The 18,688-nt window shown below is 42.7% G+C and overlaps 1 protein-coding gene and 1 long non-coding RNA gene across 4 annotated transcripts in view; one reads left to right on the forward strand and one right to left on the reverse strand.

Moving 5' to 3' along the window:
• The window catches only part of LOC116667139, a 36,348-nt gene extending 35,615 nt beyond the window's left edge, over positions 1 to 733 (reverse strand). The window contains exon 1 of the long non-coding RNA XR_004323906.1: positions 345 to 733. This is a non-coding gene — a long non-coding RNA (uncharacterized LOC116667139). The remainder of the gene's footprint in view (positions 1 to 344) is intronic.
• Positions 734 to 902: 169 nt separating this feature from the next.
• The window catches only part of SLC16A12 (solute carrier family 16 member 12), a 92,437-nt gene continuing 74,651 nt past the window's right edge, over positions 903 to 18,688 (forward strand). For 2 of the 3 annotated variants that reach the window (XM_032491355.1, XM_032491352.1), the window contains exon 1: positions 903 to 1,284. The gene's annotated coding sequence lies outside the window, so the exon portion shown is untranslated. Of the gene's footprint in view, positions 1,285 to 1,384; positions 1,533 to 18,688 lie in introns of those variants that run through there. The other variant, XM_032491354.1, reaches the window with a different exon arrangement.

Genomic DNA, 18,688 nt, shown 5'->3' on the forward strand with positions numbered 1-18,688 from the left:
GCAGGAAATTGAGGGGTGGGGAAGAGATGAAATAGCCAGAGGGTAAAATGAGGACGGACTTTACTGGTCTATTTAAAAAAAAACCCCGAAGGTATTGTGTGGCCACCATACAGTATCTCTCAAGTATCCTTCTAGTCGAACTCACTTTGAAACTTGGAAGTACAACAGAGTAAATCACCTAGGGATTCTGGCTGAAAGGCTCTGGGGTTGGGCCTGAGGTTTCGCATTTCCAGCAGGGCCCCGGATGAGGACGACGCTGCTGAGCAGCGAAGGTAGGAGACCCCAAGACGTTGGCATCAGTCCTCGTCAGTTCAGAGACTGTGCTGATAGGGGGCATAACTTACAGGAAGGTTAGCCTGGCATCTGCCTTATCTGAGGTACATCTCGGCAGCTCCTTCCTCAAGCCGGTGAGATAGGCGATCCCAAGGCGACGTTTGGGGACTTGGGCGAACCTCAGCACAATCAACAGCAGTAACTTTCACTGGGCTTGTTACATACGCCGGGCTTCTGCGCCTCCATTTCCGCCAACCACAGGAAGTGCGCACTATCATTCTTTTAGAGGTGAAGAAACTGAGGCTCGGAGATTTAAGTAACTTGTCTAAGGTCACTGAACTTTTCAGAAGAGTTGAATCCAGGCCGGTCTAACTCCAAGGAACAGCTTTTTAAACGAACACTTTGGGGCCTCGGTTTTCTGTGCTGTGAAATGGGACGGGCTGCAGATACACCCTAAAGGAGGCCTTGGATTCCTTCTCCACAGCTTGCTCTTTGGCCCTGCCGGGGAAAGTTCTTTTTGAGAACACCGGGCCCTCTGCTTGCCTAGGTCAGGGGCACGCACGGCTGTTCCGGGGAGGTCGGGCAGTCCGGAGCGAGCTAGCTCGGGTCACAGCGGGCTGACCCATTACATAACCGCCGGGCGTCCCTCCTCCTGCGCGCCCCTCACCCTCCTGCCAAACCGCAGCACGTAGAGCGGATCCCGGTGGTAAATCCCATTCACCCGCCGGGCAAAGTCCGAGGCAGAGCCAGGGTCGCTGAACTCGCCAGTGCCCTTCGCGGGCAGAACGCCGGAATCTTCCCCCGCCACGCGCTCCGCCTCCCGCGCTGCCCGCGGGGCCCTCTGCCACAGCCCCGTCGGCGCCTCCGCCCCGTCGGCTCCCCGCCCCTCAGACGCGCGGACCGTGGCGTCTGGGGCCCGGGAAGGGGCCACCGCGCGGGGACGCGGCACGGTGTGTGCGCCCCAGGGGCATGTCCGCGCGCCGCAGCCCGGGCTGCAGCCGTCCACACGAGGTGAGCGGGCGGCGGGGCCGGGCGCGGGCTGGGCTGGGCGGGGCGGGGGGGGGGGCGGCGGGTGGAGAAGGGGTCTGCGTGCTCTGGGCGGGCTGCGGAGCGCGGGAGCCTGGCCCGGCCGGCTGCCGGGGCGCCGTCTCCCTCCCGCCGCGGCGGCGCCCGAATCCCCAGCGCGCGGGTCCCGGAGCCCCCTGGCTCGCCCTCTGCCCGCTCCCGGGTTCGGCTGTGACGAGAAGGCGGTGGCTCAGGTGACCCAGGCATCCCTTACGGCGGGGCGACGGGCTCTAGGGCTGGGCTGGGCGAAGGTGGCGGAGGGCGCTCCCTCGGCTCCTCGCCGCCCCCGCGCCGGGCGGCACGCGGGGAGCCCGGCGCCGCAACCCCGTCCCTCGGAACGCCTGTTGGGTTGGGGGAGAGACTCGTGCCCGCTGGCCCCGGCGGTGTTGGGCCGGCGCTCCGGCACTTTCAGGGCAGGTGGCTGGAGAGGGAGCGGCTGAGGGCCCCCATCTCCTGTGGTTTCCAAATGCAGACTCCTCGTGTGATGAAGACCGCCTTTCCTCTGGATTCTGTTTCTACTGTATCTTACTTATTTTTTTTAAAAAAAGCTCTCCCCTCTCCCTCTGGTAATAATATTCACAACGTTCAATTGACTTAATTTCTTAGTTGCTTTTTTCCGTGAAGAAAATCAGTGATACCTGTAGTGCAGGCTCAAGGAAAAGTGTTAGAAGCAAAATTTAAAAGCACGATTCCAATTAAGTCCTGGAGCTATTTGGTTAGACATCGGCTTTCACAACTCAACGTTCTGAACCTCCTGTAATTTTTTTTTTTTTTTTTTGAAGTGTTGAGTCAGATGGGACCTGCCAGAGCACTGGTTACACCCTTCCATTCTAAAGGGTCTCTAATGAGTTCGTCTTATCTTCTTTGCTGAGAGCTGGGAACTCTGGTGGTGCACTCAGCCTGACTCAGGAAGAAAGTCTTCAAACCCTCCAAATTTAGAAACACACAGTCTCCACAGATATCCGAGATCACTAGCTTTTCAAGTCGTCAACTGCTTCTGCATAGTTTGCTCCCCACCCTCCCCTCGCCCACTGTGAGTGTCCTGCCAAACTAGGCAAAAGGCGTCGCACCGTCCCAACGAGAAGTAGAAATTAAGTGACTGGATTTGATCATTTATAATCACATGGTCTTGGAAATTGTAAGAGTTTTTAGAGATCATCTAGTCAAAGGCTTCACTGTGCAACCCAGGAGGAAGCTCAGTTTCCTGTTAGCAATGATTGGTTAAGCTCATAGTGTTCATTTTTGATGGAGTCAACACTAGAATCCAGGCCTTCTCCTTCTGACTTAGTTCAGTTTTCAAAGCATATTGCTTCCAGGCATTTTGAACAGAAATGATGACCAGAAACGCCTAATCATATCATTTGCCTGCTCTTATTTTTTATTTATCTATCTTTTTTTTTAACTGGTGGGATTCTGAAGTGAATGAGAGGTTGATTTAGTCAAACCACCTTTGTAGTATAAATTTTAAAAATACAAGCCCTTAATTTTAAATAGTACACTCTTCTTAAACGAAGATGAATGTGCAGATACATCTCAGGTGAACTTCCAGTAGAAGAACAGTAATCAAAACAGTTGAACTAAATTTATTTCCATCTCTCCTTGGAGTTTCTTCTGATTCTTACCTCTCTAGAGAGATGATTGGTTAGAGTTTAAAGTGTGATTTGTGACTTTGGAGAAGGCTTGAGAAAAGTAGCTTATATGCGGACAATATGTGTGTTGTGATTAATACTGTGACCTATAACAGAGCTGAGAAAGGAATTTTAAACTGACTTATTTAGCATTACACTGCACATTTTTTTGTTTGTTTTTCAGTTTAGTTTAATTTAAAAAGCATTTATTGAGTGCCTACTATGGGCTCAGTGTTGTTCTGGACACTTAGGGGTATATCAGTGAACAAAACAAAGATCTTTGATCCCCTGGACCTAAACTTACAGTGTATTCGTTAGAATTTTCCAGAATTTTGTTTGGCAGATAGAAAAAAATTTCAGTTTTGTATCAAACATTAATGTCCCAAATTATTTTTCTTGCAGTCCTGTAATTCTGCAGATTTTATAATCACTGAAAACAAAGAAGCAAATTCAGATAAAGTCAGTTTGACTTTTATGAATTGAAGTATGTGAACTCTACATGAATAGAAATTCTCCCACATTTCATTATTTTATGTATGTTTGTTCACTGTCCCTGAAATTACATTGCCTTTAGTGCAAGGACATCATTGTAGTGACATTAAACTTGATGAAGCATGAGAGGATTAGTTTTCTCAATAGTGTCGGTGCCCTCATGTCAGTGTGGCAGGCTGTAATTGTATTAGTTTTAAGATGTAGCTGCTTATTTATTTATGAAGATGCTGTTCTGCTTTTATTTTGTCTCACTTTATATTTTGTCCCCCCTCCATATTAATAGGTGACACGGTCCTGTGACTTATTGGTATATCTGTTACCACAGAAGTTGTTTTTTTTTTTAAATCAGATATGCAGTTTTAAGCATTTTCTAATTCTCTCAATGACTTGTTCTTCAAAATGGCATGGTTTGCAAGCTCAGGCAGGTTTATTGTTTTTAATAAAGGCTTATCAAAATGAACTTGGCAGTTTTTCAGTTATATACAGCCAAAAAAAAGTATTCAGTGTGCCTGTTGGGGTTGTTTATGCATTCCTTACCTAACCAATTGCTTTTCTTTAAAAAATTGCCAGTTTGGAAGCTATTTGCTTATGAGTACCTTTCTAGGAGATCTAGAAACCCGTTCAAGCAGTAGAATAATTTAATTGAGAAAAACCAAATCCACATTTGAAGATGTTAGGAGATTTTCGAGGACAAAGATTTTCTCTCTGTTTTTAATTTGTTCTACATCAAAGGACATCAGGAAGTGTCATTATCTAACAGTGTCCTGTTTGAAAGTGATCTCTGTTAGACACTAGGAGGAGAGTCATGGTTGCTGACAGCAGCGAGGCACCCAGAATAGCTGCTTTTCTTCCTTTGCTCACCACTTTTCCCCATCAGATTCTCATCCCCCATCTTTTACTGCAGGTTGAAGGAAGAGGTGTATTGCTATATAGCCAGGTGGGAAGTTACGCACCATTAATTAATCATTTAATCAATGTGCTCCTTCATTACTTACTTCATATTTCTTGAACTTCTTACTACAGATTTGTGCAGAGATTGTGTCTTGAGCCCCTCTGTTCCTGTGCTGTAAAGACACAAATCCTGCCTCTGAAGACACTTGCCAGCCTGGTCTGGAAGAAAAGATATTGTGTAACTAGCTACCTAATACCAGTTATAACCACTGTGAGGGAGAAAGAGAGATAAGTACTTTGGAAATTAAAAGGAAGGAGAGAGAGCATGTAGGCTCTGCGAGGAGTCAAGGCTTAGGGAAGACTTTAGAGAGGAGGACACTTTTGAGCTGATCCTTGAAAGATGGGTAGAATGGTGACGCTTTTATAGAGGCAGAAGGGTCTACCTATCTATGTGGGAACACGTGCTTGCTTCTTTTGAACACGGAGACATACAGAAGACTTCCTTTTGGGGACAGTCGAGGCTGGGTTGGGTTGTCTCCCCTTTACATCCTCTGCATGCATACCGCTCAGTCCTGGGTAACGGAGTACCGACAAACACTAAAACAACTCATTGGGTTAACCAGGGCTCTCCTTTTCCTCGGAGAAACGAACAGGTTGTTGCTCAGAGCACAGAGGCCACTATGGGAAATAACTGTCATCATAATAAACTGGTGTACTTTGCTTTTATCAGCTCAGGTGCACGCTTATGGTGGTGTTTGGTCACAGCCTTATTTATTTTAGTAGTACTTGCTCTTGTAATTTTGTAATTTGATTAACTATTACGTAAACTGATACAATGGGAGTGCCAAATAAAGAGTGCTCTTTCTACGAAAACTAAGTTGATTGCCATAGAGACTCATAAAAATAAGGCATTTAAAAAAACAATATTAAGGTGCTACAGCCTGGACGAACCGTGAAAACCTTATGCTAAATGAAAGAAACCAGAGACGAAAGACCACATATTGTGTGATTCTATTTACATGAAATATCCACAATAGGCAAATAAATGGAGGAGACAAAAAGTAGATTTGTGGTTGCCAGGGTATGGGGTGGGAGGAATTGAGAGTTACTGGTCATGGGTACAGTGTTTCTTGTTGGGGTGATGGGGGTTCTGGAATTAGGTTTTACAACATTGTGAGGGTGCAAAAAGCCACTGAATTATATATACTTTAAAATGATTAAAATAGTGAATTTTATCTTAACTTTAAGAAAGAGCGTAAGGCTATATTGAAAAAAAAATCAACAAACTACTGCTCCCCATGTGTGGAATAGACAGCTATAAAATATTGGAAAATTATAGTAAAAAGCTAGGAAGATTTTGCTGTCAAGGTTTTCACAAGTGCCTTCAAGGTACAAGTGCATTTAAGAAACAGAGGTGACAAGAAAAAAAAAAATGGAGGTGGCAGTGTGGGAGTGGTTTAAACACAAAAATGCAATCATGACCTGACATCCAAAGATCAGTGAGTGATTTTACTTTTGTTTATGTGGCTAAAATTGAAATATGACACAATATTGTAAACTGACTATACTTCAATAAAAAAATACATAACAGCAAAAAAAAAAAAAAGAAATACAATGTCTGAAACATGATGTATCCACTTTTTGACTCTCTACTTTTACTGACTCCTGATTCCTACAGTTAAGAGAGCTTTTAATGTTTTCAGTTTCTTAGGGTACCCCGGTGTATCTTGAAAATAGCTTATCTCTTTGGCTCTGGAGAGAAATTCCATGTTTATGAGCCTTTCCTATTGATGTAATATTAGTCACTTAAGATTACAGAGGAGACATAGAAAACAAACTTATGGTTACCAAAGGGGAAGCGGGAGAGGGATAAATTAGGAGTTTGGGATTAGCAGATACAAACCACTATATATGAAATGGATAAACAACAAAGTCCTATTGTAAGCACCGGAAATTACACTCAATATCTCGTAATAGCCTGTAAAGAAAAGAATATGAAAAAGAATATGTGTGTGTATACACACACACACACACACACACACACACACACACACACATATGACTGTATCGCTGTGCTGTACACCAGAAACTAACACAACATTGTAAATCAACAATAAAAAGAAAAAGATTGTACAGGAAACCTGAACCTAGGTTTTTTTTTGCATAGGGTGGGGGTAATTGCATTTATTTATTTATCAATGGAGGTCCTGGGAATTGAACCCAGGACCTCTTCCATGCTAAGCATGCACTCTACCATTGAGCTAGTTTTCAAGCTTCTAAATCACCATGAAAATCACAATCTGTTTTAACCCAAACTGCCTTATGGCTCCCTGGTTCATATATGTAAACCAAGTAGCAACATAAAATCTTAACTCTAGCAATACTTAAACACTTGTAGACTATAATTTTTCAAAATATTTCTGAGCACAATTCATCATTTTCTGGTTTACTGAATATATTACAGACCAAGGCCATAATTACTCATTTTGGGGGCCAGTTAGTACTGATTTTGTAATTCTCCTTTTTTTGATGAAATACTTCCCATGGAAGTGAGCTCATATCTGTGTACCAAAACCACTTGTATTTATTAAAATAGCAATTCAGTTCTCTCTACCTGTATCCAGACAACAGTGTTCACAGCCCATGAAGGAATCACCAACCCCCCCCCCCGCCCCTCCAATTCACACTCACAACAAAGTTAGATCTGCTTTAAAGGAGAAGAAAGTGCTGCCTCGTCAGTCAGATATGGGTCAACCAGACAGCTAGCAAAAAGCGACCTTACCCATCACTATTAATTAGTCACCGGTAGAGGGGAACCCAACTCCCAGGCATCACTGTTATCAAAAAGGAGTGGTTTGTTCAAATTGGTGTTTGACAACTGAGTTGATGTGTTGATTCAAGACTATATTAATTGTTCTCAACACTGATGACACATTAGAATCACCTGGGGAAGGTAAAGAAAATATTGGTGCCAAGGACCCACCCTCAAAAATTCTAATTAGGTAGGTCTGGGATAGATCCAGGACATCAGGAATTTTTAAAGCAACCCCTCCTGCCTGGGAATCTCATGGTAATGCGGGCCTAGAGTCACCAATCTATATAATCTACATAATATTTAATCACTTTATGCTTTTTCAGAATAAATTTTATAGAAACAAATGGTTGTTATAGTATCTTTTTTATCATATCTGGTAGAAAAATTGAACATGATAATTTTTTCTTTTAATTTTTTTTGTAATTTCTCTACTCTGTGTCCATACAGTATATGAGAAGCTTTCCTTTTTTCTAAATTAAAGTATAGTTGATTTACAATGTTGTGTTAGTTTCTGGTGTACAGCATAGTGAATCAATTATATATCTATGTAAGAATATACATATTCTTTTTCATTATAGGTTATTATAAGCTATTGAATATACCATTAATTTCACTTATTTTTATGGAATGCAATCTTTAGGGAAGCGATATTTATTTATTTATTTATTTATTTAAATTGAAGTATAGTCAGTTTACAATGTTGTGTTAATTTCTGGTGTACAGCATAGTGATTCATTTATATATATGCATATTCCTTTTTACATTCTTTTTCATAATAGGTTATTATAAGCTATTGAATATAGTTCCCTGTGCTATACAGTAGGACCTTGTTGTTTATCTATTCTGTATATAGTAATTTGTACCTGTCCTTTTTTGTTTAATACTCAGAAATTGTCACCCACAGTTACTGGGTAGCTTTTCCAATTTTTTGTGTTAAAAATAGCACCCTCATGGATCTTGACCAATAGTTCTTGAACTAAATTTTGCAGATTTCTGAGAGTTTCAAGGAGCCTCAGGGGCTGTGACACTGGCACAGGGACAGGGGAGAGGGGAAAGTCCAGCTTAGGGTTCCTATGCATGGTCTCTTCTGTAACCCAAGCAGGTGTGCCATCCTAGATTGCACATTTTGGGTTTCCAAGTAAGATTTTATTTGAGCATGGGATTTCTTGGCGAAAACAAGTTTGTAAATACCTACACCACATGTTTCTAAGTTTCTGCTTCCCTCTCCCTACCAAATTTGGTTTATGAGGTCTGATAGCTCCTAATTTTGAGTTGCTACTGTGTATCTGTGTTGAAAAAGCAAGGGAAGACTTGGGTCTTATTAACTTTGTAGCCTTTGTGCTTGTGGGGAGTGAGAGCCAAATAAGCAGTTAGATGTCCTGGGCAAGAAATCTAGATTGGCAGTTATCAGCATAGAGAATCAGTTTAAGTTGCGTGTGTGGAAGTCATTACCCAAGGAGAGTGCTTATAAAGAGACGTGCGATGGGTCAAAGATAAAATCCTGAGGAATGGCTGTGCGAGGTCAGATACCCTCTTCTGTACTCTCATTAACCCAATACACACTGGTCAGTGAAGTTTCCTTTGTATATTTTTATTTGTTATTGCTTCACACATGCGTGTGCAAAACTGTGAAAGAGGTGGCGAATGAGTGTATGTGTGTGTGGGTGGGGTGTGGGGTAGCCTGGCAGGGTCAGGGCACAGGCTGTGGAAGCCAGTCAAGGAAGTTCTCCCACTGTGCAAAAATCCTACATCCAGTGCAAACCTATAGGGCTCCTTCTATATGAGTATTGAGGTACAGAATGAGAAGATAAACTTGAGTGGTTAGCCAGTGGATTTGGCAGTGTAGACAGCCATGGTGGTATTTTTGGCATAAAATCATTTAAGAAGTATTGTGGTTTCTTGACTTTTAAAATCCAGACATTTTCCCCATGTCCCCGTTCTCGCTTGGAATCAGACCAGTGACTGCTAGGTTCTGGGTATGACCCTGGTGAGGCCCGGGGGTAAGGTCCATTCCACATGGGTCTGATGCTTCATTTCATATCATTGACACAGACCTGACCCTCAGTGCTGGCAAGCTGTTTGGCAAATTTAGTTACAAGGCTCACCAGGCAACAGTGTTTTGCCTTAATTAAAAAACTCATAAACATTCTTAGAAAAGTCTGCCTGGGGAAAGCATAAGCGGTTATAAATGAGATAATTTAAAAAATATTTTACTTAATATTTAGGGTGTTCCAGTGATAAAGAGACTTGGTCATTGGGACAAAAATTAAGCCCTACATATTTTTTTCTCTCCTTTTTACTTCTTTAGGTTGACTTCCTTGATTATCCTACACATTCAAACAAGATAAAATATAGGCAACCATATATTTTAATTTTATTAGAGATGACAGTCTAACTAAAATTTCAAGTGACATACCCAAATTGGCATCTCAAAAGTGTCGGGGCACATTCTGCTTTATCAATTCTTGCATAATAGCATACCTAATTGGCTGCAAATACAGCATCTATTAAGGTGAAGTTTCCATTTAAGCTTTTTATAGTTTTAATAGTCTTAAGCTGGGGGAAGAGACATTTGATGAAATAGAATTAATTACTTTTAAGGCCCCTAATGAAAATATTGTGATTAAACAGTGTTAAAATAGTTCAGAGAGTTTACCTCTTCATCAGGTTGAGTACCCTGGCACGTACTAAACACTGCGCCGGATGCTGAAGACCCACGGAGAATTGGCAGGGTTCTGACTCAAAGGCTTACATGCTTCTGGGAGGGACAGGTGTGTGGACAAGTAATCACAGCCTTGTGATGAGTCCCGGAAGTGACTGCCTTCTATGGAAGTTTAGCGCCAGAGGCAAGAACGCTGCCCAGATTGGTCAAACAATTAAAGAAATGTAGAAATTCCCGAGGTGAACAAGCAGAGGAAGGGCGTTCTAAGCAGCAGGAGCGGTAAGTACAGAGGCAGTGAGGCGGGAAGGTACACCGTGGATTGAAAGAACTGAGCGCTTCTTCGGGGAGGTTTGGTGTGGCTGACGCACAGGGGACCTAAGTGGCCCCGCAGATGCCAGACAGACGAGCAGGCAGGAGCTAGATCGTTTACCAGCTTGTGTCACACGGAGGTCCAGGGAGTTTCAATTTTGCTTTGGCCACTAGGAGTAATCCTTGAAGGCTTTTCAAGTGGGAGTAGGGCTTTGGTGAAAAAATTAGCTTGTGTTTTAAACAGATAACTCTTAGTTGGGCTTCTACAAACGTCCAAGAGGGTGACAAACTAGGGGTGGGAGTCTGCTGAAGTGGTACCGATGGGAAATAAGACTTGCTTTATTTATATTTATAATTTTGGTGCTCAGTGTCCCTTAGGGCACGTGGTAGAGATGTTTGGTCGGCAGTTTGATAGTCTGCAAATAATACAAAATTGGGGCACCATCGGCTAGTAGGTCCAGATAAAATCACATGATTGGATGTAATTACCTGGGGAGCGTGTGAAGAGTGAAGTGTGAAATGAGTCAAAAAATTGCAGGGCATAACTAGGGTGTGTTCACGTTCTACACAGAGCACACCTGGGTCACTGTGCCTTTCTTCTTGTCCTCTGATGGTCTGCGACATGTTGGTCTTTTTCACCAGACTATTTGTGAGGGTAAGGACTGAGTCCTGTTTACAGGGTGGCTGCCATCGCCCGACTTCACAAGCCACCACTTAGTCTGAGTAATCGTGTCTCATGCGGAACGGTGTCCCCCGGGGGTTGTGTTTCAGCTGTCCCTGCTTAACTGGTGCCAGCAGCTGTCATGGGACCTGACGTACCGTAAGTGTCCAGTACATGTGTTGAGTGAATGAATAAATGACACAGTGCATAATGAATGGTCAGGGGAAGAAGGATCTAGCGACGGAAATAAGGAATACCGGTCTGCGGGGAGGAAGGCTAAAAGGAGAGGCTCCTGTCATGGAAATTCAGAGCAGGAATGAGAAGGTCTGCAGTGTCAGATGCTACAGACAGGTCAGTTCATTAAAGGTGGCAAAGCTAACACAGGCAATTAGGAGTCATTGGGAGTAAGGTCAAAAACAGCCCGAGTGGTGTGTATGGAGGCAGGTGGCAGACTGCATTCCATGGAGGTGGGAATGAGAACAGGGATGAGGAGACAGTCAATGCAGACGGTTCCTTGGGGGCTGGGCGCATGAGGGGAGGGAAGTAATTGGTGGTAGCCAGGAACGGTGGGAAGGCTGAAGGGGAGTTTTCTCCCCTTCTCTTACCTTTTCCTTTCACCTGCTCTTCCTTCCTGCTTTCAAGATGAGAGACACTAGAGTAAATTTATAGGGTAAAGAGGACCCAGTGTAAAGGACTAGATTCAAAATATAGAAGAGAGGGGATGTTAACCGGAGAAATTAATACAAATGAGAAAGGTAGAAAAAAGATAAAGATGTATGTGGATGTGAATAAACCAGAAGACTAGCTGAAGGAAAGGAAACAGGAAAATCCTACCCAGCAGTTACTCTAGAAGAGTAACTGACATGTTTTGGACAATTTCTATACTCTAAGCATGGTTAAGGTACGTATGTTAACTCGCTGATTTCTTGCAACAACCCTATAAGGACGGGATTGTTATGCTCACTTTACAAATGAGACAGCTAAAGCACAGAAGGGTTAAGCAACTTGCCTGAGGTTCTACTAAGAGGCAGAAGCAAGATGCAAGGCTGTTCCCTACTGTGCTCTCCTGCTGGAAGTGGCAGGTACGCAGAGTCCTCTGGATCTGCAGTAACCAGCGTGTGTACGGGACGGGCACAGCGTCTTGTTGTTGAGTCACTCCAAGCTCTTAGCCTGTGTTGGAAATCCTAACTGTGCTGCGCCGTTAATCTGCAAGGTTGAGGGATTTCCTGCGTCAAAACTTGCCTTACCAGTTATAGGAGTGGAAATGTTTGGTATGAAATTGGGGATTGGTGACTTGGAAGGACTGGGGGTGCCTGAAAGAGAGCAATTTACATGATGGATCATGAGCTGTAGCCTCCAAGGAGAAGGAAATAAGAGTGGGACAGTCTGATGGAATGGGAGAGAATGGAGGAGAGTGGACTTAAGGGCTCAAGGAGGTTGAAAACCAGGTACAGTAGGGGTGGAGGAGCTGGAGACTTGGGGAGGATAGAAGGTTGGGGTTAGAGAGGAATATTCTTAATTTTCACAACACCCCTACATTTTGGAAGTGGAAGTAGACACAGATGATAACAGGCTGATGGTGTGACTTTGGGAGTACACGACTGAAATGGATTGGAGGTAAATCTCACGAGACATGATGAAGTCAAGACTGAGGCTGAGATCAGCAGAGATGTTGGGTAGGTGTTGACTAGACCCTGCTTCTCGTGGGAGGATGGTGCCAAGAAGCCCTAAGGGCTGGACTTGAGAAAGCTGCAACTCAAGTATGGCATGGTTTTAGGGAAAGATAACAAAAAGTTAATGGATACCTGGCATTCAATAAAAATCACTCAGTGGTTTCAATAGAATCTTGTCAGAGTGGTTGATAGTTTCTGTTTTGCACTATAATTTTTGAAAAAAAGAAATTGAAGTGTCAATTGACAAAACAGCACATTTCACAAGTAATTTTGGATGCATTAATCAAATCATCATGATCGTCCTGGAACGAAAAGACCACATGCTCTGATGAAATCTCTTCCTCTTTTTCCTTCTCCCTCCTTCTTCTCGTCTCCTGGTGGTGTGCAGTATGACACTTTCTGGGCAGAGAGACACAGCTGAAGATCATCAGGCTTCCAGATGTAGAGCTTTGTTGTGATTTATGGGAGTGGGGGTCATGGGAGAGGGGCGGGAGACTTCAGTGGGACTCAACTCAGTGTGGTGTTCTCGGCTTCTATAGTTAGCCATGTGCTGGGAACCAGCGGTAAGTGTTCCCTTTGTACAGCTGTGCATACCACGGTCTCCTTTTTTCTTCTGCCATTTAGAATTTCAGGAATCAAAATTACATCCGATGTAAGTTTAGTAATCCCCACATGTGAAGATACGGAGCTACTGCACAGGGGAAAAAAGTGTATATGCTGGGTCTGATACATGAGTGGCATGTGTAGCCTCTGTGTTTTTCTATAGGATCATTGTGGGAGTTGACAACACTTTATAAACTTTAAGGAGCTATAAATTTAGTAACTACTTAGTTAATAATAATATAATATTTATAAAGATTAATAAGAATAACAGCTTTTATTTACTGAACAGTTACATGTTCCAGGCACTTGCTACGGGCTCAAGTGCATTCTCTTTATTACTCACTAAACACATATTAAGCAACCATCATACTCCAGGCACTCTACAAAATGCTTTCTTTCTTTTTTGTTTTTTTAATTGAGATATGGTCAGTTTACAATGTTGTATTAATTTATGATGTACAGCATAGTGATTCAGTTATACATATATATATATATATATATTCCTTTTCATATTTTTTCATTATAGGTTATTACAAGATATTGAATATGGTTCCCTGTGCTATACTGTAAATCCTTGTTGTTTATCTATTTGATATATAATAGTACCTGCAAATCATACTGCCAGTTTATCCTTCCCCACCCCTTCCCCCCAGTAACCATAAATTTGTTTTCTATGTCTGTGAGTCTGTTTCTGGTTTGTAAATAAGTTCATTTGTGTCATTTTTAAAGATTCCACATATAGGTAACATCATATGGTATTTTTCTTTCTCTTTCTTGTGTACTTCACTTAGTATGATAATCTCTGGGTCCATGTATGTTGCTGGAAGTGACATTATTTCCTTCTTTTTTATGGCTGAGTAGTATTCCTGTGTGTGTGTGTGTGTGTGTGTGTGTGTGTGTGTGTGTGTGTGTGTATAGATATATATCTATATATATGTATATATATCTCACATCTTCTTTATCCAATCATGTTGCCTCCGTGTCCTGGTTATTGTAAATGGTGCTGCTGTGAACATTAGGGTGCATGTATCTTTTTGAATTAGAATTTCCTCTCCATGTATGCCTAGGAGTGGGATTGCTGGATCATATGGTAGGTCTATTTTTAGTTTTTTAAGGAGTCTCCATACTGTTATCCGTAACAGTTGTGCCAAATTACATTCCTACCAACAGTGTAGGAAGGTTCCCTTTTCTCTACACCCTCTCTGGCATTTATTATTTGTAGACTTTTTAATGATGACCATTCTGACTGGTGTGAGGTGATACCTCATTGTAGTTTTGATTTGCATTTCTCTGATAATCAGCGATTTTGAGCATTTTTTCATGTGGCTGTTGGCCATCTGTATGTCTTCATTGGAGAAATGTCTGTTTAGGTCTTCTGCCATGTTTTGATTGGGTTATTTCTTTGTTATTGAGTTGTATGAACTGTTTGTATATTCTGGAAATTAAGCCCTTGTCAGTCCCATCTTTGCAAATATTTTCTCCCATTCCATAGGTTGTCTTTTTTCTGTTTATAGTTTCTTTTCTGTGCAAAAGCTTGTAAAGTTTGATTGGGTCCTATTTGTTTATTTTTGCTTTTATTTCTATTGCTTTGGTAGACTGCCCTACGAGAACCAAAATGCTTTATTTCTGATTTCATTTAATCTGAGATTGCAACAGTAAGGCTCAAGGGTATGGATAGTGAACAGATGTGGGCTCAGTTTCACTCAGGGGTTCCATTGTTTTGGCCTTTGTGACTGAGTCCCGGCAGCTGGCTGTGGGCGTCTGACAATTGCTCTGTTTTCTGCAACTGATTGTCTTTAGCTAACTAGTTCAGGGCTCACTGCACCAGGGATTTGCTAAACACAGGTGTATGTGTACGTTTAGAACACGTGATACTTTTCTTTCCACTCTTCCTTTCTTGCCCCAAATACAAGCTTTCTGCATATTTGTGCTTTTGAAATAGTAGAGGGATTTACAAATGTTTATTATTAGGTTCTCCACATACGTTGTGTCACCTGAGTCTCGCACAGAAGTCAAGACTGAATTTGTGTTGTATTGAGGTTTGGCGGTCCAGAGACCTATCCGGTAATGAAGTCACTAAGTGTGAGGCATCATTTTTTTGATGTTGCAAATTGCCCTGCTTTGAACATCGCTGTGAAGTGAGCTTTTTCTGTACAGGTATTTTGGTGTATATCCCTATGATGGTTTCTTTGAAGGAGAATAGCTGGGTGAACGAGTTTGAGATTTTTATATGAGTGGCCTGATTTGTTCATGGAAGGTTTTTGAGCGGTGAAAATGACACATTTAGAGTGTTATTTTGGGATGATGTGTTTTATTGTTCTGGTGTTTTATATGCCTGGGATCATCAGATACTTCCAGAAAATCTGAACTGTTCTGTCTGATACCACGTAACTTACTTTTTCCCAGGCCCCCTTTGCAACTTTAATAAAAATAGTGTTTCCGTGGCTCAGCCTATACTGGATTTTGAGGAAATCCTGCCCATGTCAGTTCCTCCTCATCAGGTGTTAAGTCCAGGGGAGAAACTAAACTTGTGCATCTTGGCTCATTCTCCCCTTAGCGTGTTACTGCTCATAAGGCTACTTGATTTGCATGCAGATCAACTCCCTGAAGGCTTGTCTTTCAGACACATCTGCTTTTTATTTATGGTTCTGGTCCTCATGCTGGGACCTCTGCTATACTCCTAGAGAATCTGTGAGTAAACTGATGGGAAAAATGATGTGAGAGATACTGGGTCTTTTTGCTAACGCAGTAGGAGCATGGAGCATTTGTTCTGATGTTGTGGAGAAAGTAGAAAAGACTTGCATTCATGTAACTTAACTTCCCGAGTGATTCTTTCAATAATTCCCCTGGTCCCTCGCCCCATGTCTTCCCACCTCCCACAAGACACATTGATAAATGAACCTTGGTAGCAACAGAAAGTCAGAGGAAGGAACTGCCACTATTAAATAGATTTTTAAAAACCATAGTTGTGAGTGGAGTGTATACCATATAAATTGTGTTCTCTGCCTGTATGTTTCCCCAGGTAATTTTAAACACTAAGTGTCATGTATGGTAAAAGGAAAAAGCAAGGAATGCGACCATCCCTGCCTTGGAGGGGCCCATTAACAAACTGACCACACAATGTGACCCGGACTGTGGGTTTGGGGAGGTGGACAGAGCGCTGTGGCAGCAACTAAATTGTCTGGAACACTCCTATGAAGTAGGTAGAAAATGGAGACCTGGTTACACAGCACGTCAATGGGAGAGCCTGGATTTCAACCCAAATCTTTCCGTATCCAAATTGCACATTTTGCATTTGCTTTTCTTGGTTTCTTTTTCCAGATTTGCATTTTCAAAATTACCTCTAAAATAATTCAGACTTTACAGAAGGGTAGGAACAATGTGCTACTCCGCCCACCTCCCCAACACCCCTTCCCCCAGGCTTACACTGCTAACACTTTGGTGGATGTGCTCCCTGGCCACCTTCTCTGCATGTACAGATCACCTAAGAGAGCCAGGTCTGCCGGTCTCCAGCCAGACAGAACTGCTGAGAGGGCAGAGGTGGGGCTCAGGAATGCATGGTCCTCTCGAGGACCTACCTGGGTGAGGCTGGTTGGGGTGCTGGGCTCTGGGAACCAGGATATTCGCAGTCCTGGAGGCCAACCCTTCTGGGAAAGGAGAGTGATTTGTGCTGCCCCGGTGCCCTGCCTTGCATCGCCTGCCTTACTCAGGCAGAGAGCAGAGCCCCTTACAGTGAGAGGTGGGGAGGGCACGAGGGGCTGCCTCTTGCCCATCTGTTTTTCTAGTGCCTGCACGTGTTGGTGCTCAGCTGCTGCTGCACGAAGGAAATGAAGACGCTCTAGCCTTAGTCCTGCAGGCAAATCATTTGAGTGATTTTGGACAAGTCGCTGAAGTTCAGTCTCAGTTTTCCTACGTCTAAGATGTGCTAATTTTCCTCCTCATTTTAATGTTTCTGAAATAAAATGTGATCAGCAGTAGATACATTTAATATCCTAGTGTTTCTTCATTTTTCTTTTCTCTTGGAAAACTGTTATTAAGTCTGTGTGGTAACTTACAATTTCTGTTATTTTAGGATTGTGGGAATGTGGTAATCAATCCCTTAAGGACTGGTTTGGGGAATGGATAATGCCTGATAACCCACTTTGTGAATGGCAGAGTTCTGTATAAATATGAAAGGTCAGAAGACTACCCAACTGCTCCTGCATGATAGTTTCTTAGATTGGCTCTGACAGGAAATTCTTGATTAAAAAAAGTAGAGACAGTCTTCTATTCAATGAAGTTGATGTTCTGGGACATGAGAAGTTACATTTCTAATCTCCCCATTCTCCCAATAGGATTTAAGAAGCTATTTTCATCTTGAATTTTTAAAAATGGCTCTTAAACATTTGAAGTTTTTTGAATTAGGCCTTGGCAAGAACTGTTTGCCTATCAGGGATTTAGTGGATTCCTGGCCGTTATTGGAAATACCAGATTGGCTACAAAACTGTTGTGACCTGAACAGAATGTTAATCCAAAGGAAGTGCCTCAATTCAAATGGGAAGTTGCAATGCCAGATAGTTCCTGTGGTATGCCAGGTAATGAGAGAGGATTAAAAACAATTACACTGTTGACCTAAAACGAATAGACTGCCAGACATTCCTCCAGCAAAGATGAGTTTATTCGGGATCAGCAGAGAATTGTAGTTCAGTGTTTGCCACCATGGTGAGCCACCAGCTAGTCCCCACACAGCCAGGGGAGAACTCTTTTATAGAGGGGAAAGGAGGTGGGGAGAGCTATAGTAAACCCAGAGTCCGTGGCCTTTCATTGGCTGAGTTGTTGCCAGGAAACAAGAGGAGTCTTTTCATCTTCCTACTGGGCTCTGCTCTCATCACAGGTCACGAGCACTCCAGTCTCCTGACTCCATTTAACTGAGGTTTCTGTTTGTCAGTTTTTTTTATGAGACTTTCTCTCCAGGTGGAGTTCAGTTTGGAGAGCCTTTAAATGATGAAGGCTAGGCACCAAGCTAAAATTTCCCTTTGCAGCTCAGTTCAACCAATTTGCCCCAGTAACTAGATGAAGTTTACAATCTGGTAGGAAACAAGGTAGACATTTAACCTGGCCAGATAAAAACAACCTTGCTAAGCAAACAACCAGTGAAAACAAGACCACAGAGAGAATATTTATTTTCCTACAAGAAATTGTATCTGTTATTTAGAGTATCCGTTTACAAGCAAATGGACTGTTGTAGCACTTAAACCAGGGGGTACAAAATCAAAGGTCTTTGGGGACTCAAGTGTGAGAAGTGGCTGAGTTGTGACATAAGGGGATGGGACTGGGCTATAAAATTGAGGAGAACATGTATAGGCTCATTCTCTCACCATCCAACAGATGCTTTGAATTCTCTTCTTGGTGTCAGGGAATCATCAGTGAGCAAAACCGACAAAAATCCTTGCCCTCCTGGAGTTTGCTTTCTGATCTGTTGCTGCCTTGAAAAGCAAATGACTAAGCCAGTTAGAATCATCTAAGCTGGAGTAAACGAATCAGACACGTTGGTATGTTCCTGTGAATAAACTGCACAGATTTCAGTTTTGTTAGCTCTTTAGGCCTTTTTCACATAGCTAATATTTCTAGATAAGT

Source organism: Camelus ferus, chromosome 11 (assembly GCF_009834535.1).
Source record: "Camelus ferus isolate YT-003-E chromosome 11, BCGSAC_Cfer_1.0, whole genome shotgun sequence".
In the NCBI taxonomy this organism is placed as follows: domain Eukaryota; kingdom Metazoa; phylum Chordata; class Mammalia; order Artiodactyla; family Camelidae; genus Camelus; species Camelus ferus.